Source organism: Meleagris gallopavo, chromosome 2, assembly GCF_000146605.3.
Source record: "Meleagris gallopavo isolate NT-WF06-2002-E0010 breed Aviagen turkey brand Nicholas breeding stock chromosome 2, Turkey_5.1, whole genome shotgun sequence".
NCBI classification, from domain to species: Eukaryota; Metazoa; Chordata; class Aves; order Galliformes; family Phasianidae; genus Meleagris; species Meleagris gallopavo.
The window spans coordinates 23,287,665-23,299,232 of NC_015012.2; the positions used below are offsets into that span (position 1 = coordinate 23,287,665).

The 11,568-nt window shown below is 36.2% G+C and overlaps 1 long non-coding RNA gene across 1 annotated transcript in view; it reads left to right on the top strand.

The window, feature by feature from the left end:
• Nucleotides 1-11,568, top strand: part of LOC116216373 — a 125,564-nt gene that overhangs the window by 113,115 nt on the left and 881 nt on the right. The gene's annotated exons all lie outside the window — the stretch shown is intronic.

Genomic DNA, 11,568 nt, shown 5'->3' on the forward strand with positions numbered 1-11,568 from the left:
AAAAAAAAAAAAAAGAAAAAAAGAAAAAGACTCAATTTTTGGCAGCAAGTTTTCTTAGGCAGATTGCCAGTATCCTGATTCAGTGTTTATGGGAACATCTTGAAATGACTCCCAAATTAATGACTATATCTTCCATCACTCCAGTCTGATGTCTGAACATGAGGAGAAATAAACAATAGTTAATGATCTGGAAGCTGCTGGCAGTTACGGTATTAGTTCTGGTTCTTATTTTCACTTACTAGCAGCAAACTGTTCTGATCAGATGTTTATCTTTGCAAGACATATGCAATGGAAAATTGCACCTCAGATTGCTGTCCATTTGACAGTCTCCTTGACACACAACAAAATGATTTCGTTTTTATTTCATAGGTAACAGATTTTAAGATTGAAAGCGTTGCTTTCAAATAGAGGGTTTTTTTCTTTCTTTTCTTTCTCTCCCTTTTTCTCCCTGTGACAGACTCCAGACACCTGAATATACTGTAGTGTGGGTTTCCCTTGTGAATGCAGCAGGAATATGTGTACACCTGTGCAAAAAGGATTTTTCCTGCCCAGTGCCATTGAGTAGGCCAAACTGCTGGGGAGAAGCAATTAGTTTCTTTTATAAAGCAGTCAGATGATATATTGCCTTCAGATTCATGATTTCTCATTGAGTGAATATATAAATATGTGATACGAAGAGCTTCTGTGACTTTAAATGTAACGGCACAACTGGCTTTTAATTTTTGTCCCTACTGTGTATTTCTGAATGGAAATACTGTTTTACTGGGAAGTGTGGATATATATTTTTTCTTTTTATAAGCTTTGCAATCTGCTGCAGTATATAATTATATGCGGAGGTAACATCCATGTGATAGATTTCACAATTGTGATAAATGTTTTCAACGTCAGTTCTGGATTACCTAATTCTAACATTAGAACCAAATCTCTTCAGGTCCCTTAGCAGTTTCATAGGCTCACGTGTTCCTGCACAGTGCTTTTTTATTTTTGTAAAGCAGTATTTTGTAGCAACCGCATGTTCAATAATGGAAGGTTGCCTTGACTTGTCAAGCCTGAGCCCCTGATGTTAAAAGCCACCATGTTGAATAAACCCTTTTAAGAGCTTTTTTTTCTTTCCTGCCTCTCTAAATGTGGAATTCTACCACCAAGATCAAATGAAAATTGTTCATTCTCCTGTGTATGTATTCTGTAGCTTTTTTGTAATATTCTTTTTGCCAAGGGGAGAGAGTGTGGCAGAGAGATGTGTTTTGTATTGTCATTCCTCTTCTAAATTTGTATTTCTAATTCTTAATGAATTACAAAGAATAATGCAAATCAGCGTTGTAAAATTCTGCCTAATTTGATTTAAAAGTCTTATTTGAAAAAGTATCACATACCAATTTAATTTAGCCTTTTTCTTCTACTGAGTACCCCTTTATTTTGATGTATGGTGCTAAAAGACTAAGACCTATAGCTGTGTTGTATTGGTACATATAAAAGTAAGCTCCAAAAGTAATGCCTCCTATTTATTTACATGGAAACTGCAACAGATACAAAGAGTACAATAATTCTAATTCTCAGCTACAAAACACTATTTTTTGCCATAGTTGCCTCTATTAGCTCTGAGTTTTCTACAGCCGTGAACAAGAACCTGCATAATGTGCTCACAACAGTCTACATGGCCACCCCAAATATGACTTGTCTCTCACATCACTGTCACCACTAGTGAAATGCTCCATTTCACCGCCTCACTGTGCTTGCATCCTCTGTTTGGTCTTCATAAGATTTCAGCAACCACTGATGAATGTCAGTGGATGGAATTTTTTCTCATGGGGGAAGAATTCAGTGACACACATCAGTTGCCACTTTATCAGACTGCCCTTCTGCTGCCATCTGTCACAAGGCAACAAACTGTATCAGAATACTGGTAGGAAGGTTCAACCTCTGCTGCCATTTGAACAACATCCACCTCTAATGTCGTGGGCTAACATAATAAAATAGGAGACATTACTTTTGGAGCAGCCCTTATGTTTTTTTTCATCTTGCTCTGATACTGGTCTGAGTATCATGTCTCTGAGAAGTTCTACCGGTCTTACTGGTCTTTTTAATCATTTGAGATGATTTTAAAATGCTTCATTGCTCTGTGTAACTTCTCCAGCTAAATATTAGAATATATTAGTTTCTTATATACTTAAGTCTCTCTGCTGGTTTTCTTTCTACTTGCTCTCTTTGCAGCTTTTAATTCTCCTCCAAAATCTGTTACTGCTTTACTAGTTACGTTATGAGGCACATTGAGTCTGATGATTGGCTTCAAACCCTGGTGAGGTGGTTGAAGAAATTGCTAAATGATTTAATGAAATGTGATTCTTTATTGTCTCGATTGTTGGCTTTTCTTCTTTGAATCCTCTTTCCCGAAATATTGGTGTTATATGTTACCTTCAATTTATCATTTCTCAGCTTGAGACCCCTTATAGAGATTGCTTGCCAACACTACTGATGACATCCTGAGCCATTTTCAGTTCAGAATTTTGGAACTGTGATGTGCAATGTATGTAGTCCCACAAGAAAATACAGATTTTTTTATTGAAGTGATTGCTGAATTTTGAGTAAGTATTATTTAGTTTTGCTCAAAATGCAGTCTGAGAAATGAGAAAGTTCTACGGGGGACAACAATTTGACCATCGTCTGCTGAGTGTGGGTATTAATTTACCTGATGTGAATTCTTTGAAAAATAACTTGTGTGTCAGGTTGTAAATCTTAATGATACTCTTGCATTCCTCTGTGGAAACATGGATCCTCTGTTCCCTTTTCTTCTCTCATGTGCTTGTATACCAATGCAAGCAGCATGGGGAATGAACAGGAACAGAGATGGCCACAAACTGGAACACAGTTCTGAATGAACATGAGGAAAACATTCTTTATTGTGAGGGTAACAGAGCACTGAAACAAGCTGTCCAGAGAGATTGTGGAGTCCCCTTCTCTGGAGATACTCAAAACCCATCTGAACAGCTTTCTGTGAAGCATACTGTAGGGAATCTGCTTTACTTGGTTGGACTCGATGATCTCCAGGTGTCCCTTCCAACCTGTGATTCTGTGATTATATAAAGCAAAAGTAGTTAGCCTGGGTCTACACATGGATGAAAATTGTCTCTTTAAGAAACATCTCTTACAACTACTCTAACAAAAAATGAAATTAAGTTTTCAAGACTCATGTAATATAATTTTATGTAGTAAGAAATGCTCATGAAATTAGGGCTACTTGCCAGACCACAAAGACTTTTTCTATTCTGCAGTTTTCTCTGTGTTAAAGGAGAAGCGAGATTTAGCCAGGCCTGCAGATGAATTTAAAAGAGAAACTTCTTTTGAGGTTTGGCAAATTCAATGTAGGCTCAATCACAACAGTCACATTCTGCACCTCTGCATTTTCTGGTATCTTGTGGTTAAAACTAATAGAGTAGATACCGTATATATGATCTCTGTGGCAGAAATAACTGTGTTTTTTAGTCATAAATACATCCCAGTCTTTATGCAATTCTTTCATCTTGTATTTTTTTTTTTTTTATTTTTATTTTTGCTTTTGTTGAATTTCTGCATTTATGCTTAGAACTTAATTTGGCAATAATGTCCAAGGCAAATGAGCAACTACAGTTTGCTGTTTGACTCATTTAGGCCAGCCACAGAAATGAGATAAGCATTTAATATGAAATCACTTTCCAGGCATATACACATTCCCTTTCCCTATGTAGGAAAGATTTATAACAAAGGGTATTCAGGGCATTAGAGTGATGAATTCTGCTCTGGAATTACTTGTTTGCATTTATTCTCTCATCTGATTTTACACCAGCAGTTATTTCTAGTTTATCCAGCTGTAAATAAGATACAGAGATATTTGGTGGCAGATGACGGAGGGAAGAAGAATCAAATGTGCGTGGATATGATACTATAGTGGGTATTTCTAGCATCAGAAATGATCCAGCCTAGCTGCTGTAGTTCTGGTTTCTTTGCTTAGAGCAGATCTTTTACCTTTTTTTATGGATGATTAGGTCATAAAGAAATTATATATGCACATTTGAAGAGCTGAGTTGGTGTCCCATATGAAGAGACAACTTCATAACACAGATACAATAGAAATGTTCTAGTTATGGCCAGAGATTATTTGAAATTTATAACTTGCATAAGTAAATGTTTTTCTTAAGTACCGTGGAATTGAGCAAAAGATTTGGGAAAAAAAAAAAAAAATCAGAATAAAAGTGTACTACGTTTGAACTTGATGTATGTTATACTGGTAAAAAGACTCAAAGTCATCCCAAATGTCATTTACAAGTAGTAGTAATTTTCAAATGCTACTCCTTCTGCTTCTCTTGCTAAGTTTTGTAAGGCTGTGTATTTTCCACTAATTAGAAGCTGGAATTCTGGACAAACTAGTCACAGTTGTTAAATAATAAACATTTGATACACAGTGTGCTTAAGTGTGCAGAAACCATAAACACTACTGGTAGTATATGATATATAAGTTTGCTAGTGTAACTTTTGCATGTAATGAAGTACCTAGCTGTGTGTTAATGTATTTTACCATTTGATAACTTTAACAGAAGATCAGTTGGCGATTTTAATTCATTTCTTAAAACTTCAACAAAAATAACTTTTTATTATGATAGCAACATCTTAATTGAAAAGTTAAACAATAATGTAATATTTATAGGGAGAAATCATATGAATGCAAGACTATACAGGATCAGTGGACAAATGTAGGCAATCATCAGCTCAGCCTTTTCATAGTATGGCTATACAGCTATCATCAAAATTGGACAAGTGCTCATGGATTTTAAAATGGAAAGGATTGATATGTGTCCTGTGCTTGAATCTTCTGCCTAACAGATGTGAAACAAGCTCACCATGTAGCTAACATGTTCAGTCTATAATACATCTAGCTGCAAAATACTAAATCTTGGTTTCAAGTGATGGTGAACTTTGTGCGGTTTTATTTTTTAAATAGCCATGTTTTAAAAATGTTTACCTCATTACTGATTTTAGTTTGATCTTTGGATCTCATTAGCTCTTTCTCTGCTTGATGCAGAGCTGTGGACTATTAGAAATTTCCACTTTGTAGATGTTCATCTCATTACTGCTTTTGGCTTTGCATATGCTTTGCAATTTTGACAGTGCCAGAGTGCCCCCCACCTACAAGGCTGCTTCATTGCTCTGAGCACTGGAGCACCAGTCACTTCTGCACTCTTTGCTGACAAGCAACTTTGAGAAAAACTTTGAATGCTGTAATAAGGAGTGTCTTGAATTTTTTACAAGATCTGCTTCTATTTGGTCATAAAGAATTCTATTCAATGTTAGAACACAAGAAACTGCAAACATTAAAGAGTATTTTTCTTGTATCAACTGATTTTTCCCAGTGTATAATTATGCAATTATTTAAGTAATAAAGTTTTAAGCTGGTACATGCCTGTTACTTCCTTATACTTGTTCTATTAAAATAAAATGGCCTTAAGCATTTTGCTTTGTTTTATATTTACTGCATTTCCCAGAATAATTAAAGCTTAGTCACTCTTTATAATGTTACACAGGTAGCAGCATAGACCTGGTTAACAATCACAAGGGTAGAGTCAGGTATTCATTCAGTCTACTTTTGTAAAAGCAGCAAGTTCTTGACAAAATTCTCAAGTTTACGTATTACATAATGTAAGAAACAGAAAATTCAGTATTAGAATATCTGAAGTCACATTCATAGTTGCATAAAGAAATATAATTACCCTGATTGCAGTACAAAAATGAGACTGCACCAGCTGAATAACTGGGCCTATCATTTGAGATGGTTTTGTATTGTGTGAGCAGTACTGTACCACGTAATGTTAAGAAAAGCTGAGACAGATTAACTAGGTCATTGTTCTTTAGTTTTTGTTCATGGGGCCTATGAGGATTTTCAAATGTTGGTGTTTTCAAGCAATGCACAAGTATCTATTGTAGGGCTTGTGCCGACATTTGTAGACCTACTTGCATGAATCTTAGTGGAATGCCTTGGTACTAAAGGCAGCTTTACAGCTTCATTTTCTTCCTCTCCCCCCCCTCCCCCCCCCTCTGGACTGCGGTAACATTCTTTCAGACTTCCCTCTTATATTGTAAAACTATCTTGAAGCTTATCTAGTTCTGATCTGCGTCACTTAGGAAATGCAGCTTTCATCTGGGAACTCATAATATTCAGTCAGTGTGTGCCATTCATAACTAAATAGCCTCTGCTCTTCATTGTTCTCTTAATTAATAATTGTTGATTGGTTTGACTTGCTGCACATTGTTGCCAGTCATGATCAAAGAAAATCCAAGATTAATCTGCTAAACTAGATGTCAGATTAGTAAATTCCTCTGTGTTATTACGAAGATTTTTTCTCCCTCAGTAAAAGCCTGTCAGGGAATGATGGCTTGGCTATACCTCTGGCAGGTCAGTCCAAAGGTCACTCTCTGAAAACATGCGCACATTAATGCAGTAAAGCGTGATGACTCATTTATATTCAGTTTATAATTCTGAACACCATCTTCATGAGCATTAGTCAGGTAATGATGAGAGAAAGATAATTTAATCTAATGTGATTGTTCCCAAATACAGCTGAAGGAAGAATTTATAGCCTTATCACATAGTAATACCTACGGGTTTCTCCGAGGTCAGTAGTGGAATCAGTCAGAAAAAGAGACAAGTTCAAACAGTCCAGCTAGTGCATGTCTTCTGTTTCTTTTCCCTGTTGATCAAGGCTTTATTGACAAAAAGAGGACCAGGCTTCAATTTACAAGAGTAACAAAGAGTACAAAGTTGGGGCTGTAGCCCCAACCAGAAACCAAAATAAATTTCACTAAATTCCCTGCTACTCAATAATCTATTTTTTTCCTCTTATGATGTGTATTTTATGAAAAAGATCAAAAAATCACTAGTGAAAAACATAAACACAGTATCGTATGTGTAACTGTTTTATAAAACACTCTTGTGCTGCAGCACTCTTGGAGACCCTGGGTTCCTCTCTGTTCTTTTGCAAGAACAATTTGCAGTCTGGGATTGTCACACTGTACTTGATAACAAGGATAGATTTCAGCTGGTGATGATCCTGTGGTGCAAAACTTCTTTTATCCTCTTAGGCTTGCTGCAAATCCTTCCTTTCTCTGTCTACCACCTTATTAGCTGCTTCAGTTTTGGTGTTCAACTCTTAGCCAGAAAGTATGAAGTTTACTCAGTCTTTCTGCTTAATAGCTAAAAGGTGTTTCAATGAATCTCCTGTTTTCTAGCCTTTTTTTCATCTCTGCCATCTGCATCTTGGTTCTGGAACCTATTGGTTGAGATGACAGATTGAAATCATTCCCTCCAGTGACATAGAAGCCCAGTCAACCCACTGCATTTTTCTTCCACTTTATGAAATGCTTTGTTCTCTCCAGAAATACCTTTTTAGTGGAAGAAAATAAATGTTTCACACCTGCCCGCTTGTCCATTTTATTTGTCTCATTTTGACCGTGTGTCAACAGGACAAATCTCTGTTTTGGCTTATTCCACAGCGCTTGATGGCTTTCACAATAGTAGAAGAGTTAATGTGTATGGCTGCTTTAGTGGTAAATCTCTGTCACAATTTATACATTATCCCATACCTTCTCTCAGAGTTCTTGATTGTATTACTTTTCCAAGTTCTTATCTGAGCACAAAGCCTTCTGTAATTGTTCTTCGAATTTGCTACAGACTTTGTGGTATCATTTGATGCTACAAAGTGGCATCATGAGCTATTTCTAATTAATTATATTCAAATGAATTTTTGAGAATTTATGACCTCTTACCTAGTTTTGTTTAAGTTTAGGATTGTGTTAGTATCTTGAGTACTTCTGTTTCATACCATTACTGTTTTCAATAGTCAGGAAAAACTGATCTGTCAGATATTCTATGTAAGAGAACCCAGATTAATAATTGCATGCAGTTATCGGTGTTTTAAGAATATTTTCAGACATTATTTTTGATCACTCTGCCTTTTGTGTTTGTTTTGTTCTATTGATTCTATGTATGACTGAATATTTAAACTCCCCCATGGTTGTTCCCTAGGTTTTATTTTGCTACTAGCTCAATATCATATATAGTCAACAGATTAAATATCATTGATACTTCTACTGAATGATCTGAAAATATTTGAATTTTAGTTCAAAGGTAAAGAAAGAGAAATGGTTAGGTTGGTATTTGTCACGTTTCATACCTTAGTTTCCTTTGAAACTTCAATGCAGTTTACTCATTTTTCCCCTTCTTCTTCAGAGAATTTCTGGATATATTAATTTTTGCAGCCTAATTGCTTTCTACCATGAATAAAAAATGTTTTCGAAAATCTCGGGGAAAGCAATGGATTTATGAAGGGGCAAAATGCATAAAACATAATAAATCTTTTTTGTTAGAGGATGGATGACTCAGACTGACATTGAAGGAGCATCATAGCTGGAAAATTTGAAAAGAGATGACCACTTCTTTCATGTTATTTATGATTTATGGCAAAGTTATTTTATTAGAAATCTTTTCGCAGACAATTGCTGATTTTCTTTGGGCAGAAATCTGTTGTTTGCTTTCTGCTTGTTTTATGTAAGTCTGTAAAACGCAACAAAATTAGAAGATTTAGCTCATTCTAAAATTGGGAAAAATGCACTATTCTCTCCTGATTTATGTTTTTACAGGCCACGGTACTTCCAGGGGCTGCAGTACTTAAACGCTCCAAGGATAGTATATGGTTTCCTGTAAATCTGCAAACTGAACTGAGGTCATTTTGCACCTGAACTTTTCCATGCATGTCAGCAGATTGCTGTAGTTTCCTTAAGACAAAAGAAAAAGCAGAGCAGCTGAAAATAATTAATATTGAACTTGACACATCAAAAATGTAATTTGTCACTTGTGATTAAAGCCTTTATCTTTAGTTCTATTTTTATATCCATCATGGGTCTCCCTTAGCTATCATTAGGCTCCACATGGTTGGAGTTAGTCTGACCTTTGATCCACCACTATAGACAAAGGGATCTTTAGCTGCTAAATTGGAGCCTGAGGTAGTCAGCAACAGAATAGATCAACAAAAGTAAGCTTGGCTAATAAAATAATGCTCAGCTTAGATACTCTGATTAATTTTTAAGCCTGTGTGGCTAATACAGATGATGATCAGCAAAAGAAAGGTACATTCATAACAAAATTTAAACATCAAAGATTCACATAGTGGTAATTCGATCTGATGTGAAAATTTAAGATGGTGGGAGTGTTACATGTTTTCAGTATATGCATATGCTTATAAGTTGAGGAAAGAGTAATAATTTTACAATCAGTCTGTACTTTTTTACTTTGTCTGAAGCCATCTAGTTTTTCTGACTCTACTGATATTGTGGTTACTAATTTTCTAAACACTGAAATGTTCGACACATCCCTATCCCATCATGTCATTGACTTAGCACCACATATCCCCCTTGATGATCATTGTAAGCCCCATTCTCTCATACTGTGTATAAACTGAAGCAAAACATAGAATATGATGAGTGTTTTCATTATCATGTCTTTTTCTCCGTACAGGTATGTATAGCTGGAAGTCACTAGTATTTTTCTGGGTTGACCATAAGTGGTGTTTTTTCAGAAGCAACCATTATTTAACTTACACTTTTGTTACAGAGAAGCTGAGACTACAGTAGGAAGTCACATTGCCAGTTGTTTAATTTCAGTATCTCAGTTAAACCTAGACTAAGTTTTTTGTGGTGCAACTTACTGTGAATGTGATGACAAACTCTATTCCATAACCCTGTGGGCTTACTGAAAATATCCTACCACTTTCCACAACAATAAAATCATAAGTGAAATCTTAGCGTGCTCTGTTAAGTGCAAGTCCCTTGTGAATAGAGTAAAGGCTATTAGATTTGTAGTCCCACTATTAAGTATTTTTATGGTAAAAGTTTCATTATTCTAAGGTGATTAACAGGCTTCCTCTTTTTCTGCAAGTGATTTGTGAGTTAGTCATTATTTTAGGCATCTACATTTTCATTATCAACATCTGATCATAAATAACTTGCAGTTTCTGAAGATACAAGCAATAGTTAGCAGAGAGTTATTATCCAGAAGACCAAATTCCCCTCTTGAACTTTTTACAGCAAATGCCTCCATGCATGAAGCAGTACTTAATACGGAAATGTTGACCACAGAATTATAGAATGGTTTGGGCTAGAAGGGACATTAAACTCCAACCAGTTCCAATCCCCAGCCATGTGCAGGGCTGCCCCCCAGCTCAGGCTGCCCGTGGCCCTATCCAACCTGACCTAGAGTGCCTGCAGGGATGGGGCACCACAGCTTCTCTGGGCAGCTGTGCCAGGGCCTCACTACCCTTTGAAGGAAAAATGTCCTCCCAAAAGCTAATCTAAATCTCCCTTACTTTAGTTCAAATCCATCCTTTCTTCAGACCATGGTCTTCACTATCAGACCATGTAAAAAGTTTATTTCCATTTAAGTACTAGATGGCCACAATGAGATCTCCCAGAGCCTTCTCTTTTTTGATGACTAAACGTTTGACTCTTAGCATCGGAAGACTGAAAACAATGAAGTGGCATTGTGTTCCCTTGATGTGTTTTGACACAGGTATTATTTTCAGAGCAGGCACCCATGCGTTTAAAGCTACGTAGCTTGCCCTTTGCCATGACGTATGTCTGTTCAGCTGTGGTGATCTCAGATCCCACTAAGACATCACCATGAATTGGACATTGGGCTCTGTCACCAATTTTGTCCTTTGTTTCCAAGTTAAAAACTAATTTACTCTTGTTTTAAGTTCATTTGATATTTTGTAAGTATCAACTTTGCCTACCAATGTGTATCTTCCACTCTTATTCAGAGAACAAGAAGAATTCTTCTTATTCTTACACACGTATAAAACTGATAGATAAAAAAGTGAAAAGCTCATCCTCTGTGACCTTTAGTATTTTTGTTTGCAGAAATTATTATTTGTTGAGCCTTAATTTGTATGCAGTACTTGCCTTTTTCATTTTTTTTCTGTGTTAGTTCCCTGGGAATGTTGCCCTGAGCATATTAATGCATAATTCAATGTTTCCTCTACCACTTCTTGTATCAAGCTAAATAACTTGGAATGACTTGGCATGGTCTAGTTTAATCTTCAGACTTCCTACAGAAGGTCAGAGAGAATTCAGAGCAGGGGCAAGGAATGCAGGTTTCCAGCACATCATTGTACTATGGCAGGTTTTTTGATTAATAATTTTGATCAAAATTCTGTAGGATTTTCGGTGGTCATCTTCAATAGGTCAAGCTCCTCACGCTATTTACCCCCAGCCCTTACAAGCCTCACAGAACCATAGGATTTCTTTAGTAATGGTTGTGTATTTTCCTGCTTGTAGATGTGCTCTTGAAGTGTTTTAGCCATTTCTGAACAAAACCATTCTATGGAGAAATGTTATGACACAGTAGAATTTCTCATTCTGTGATGAAAATACTGTCCATGTAAAAAATAGCTGCATTTAGGATTTCCTAAGTATCAGACCCTAATCTCATCCCACTTGTTTCCCATGCAACTACTATCCTAGTTTTCTGGTTTTTCGTTCTCCTGTTTT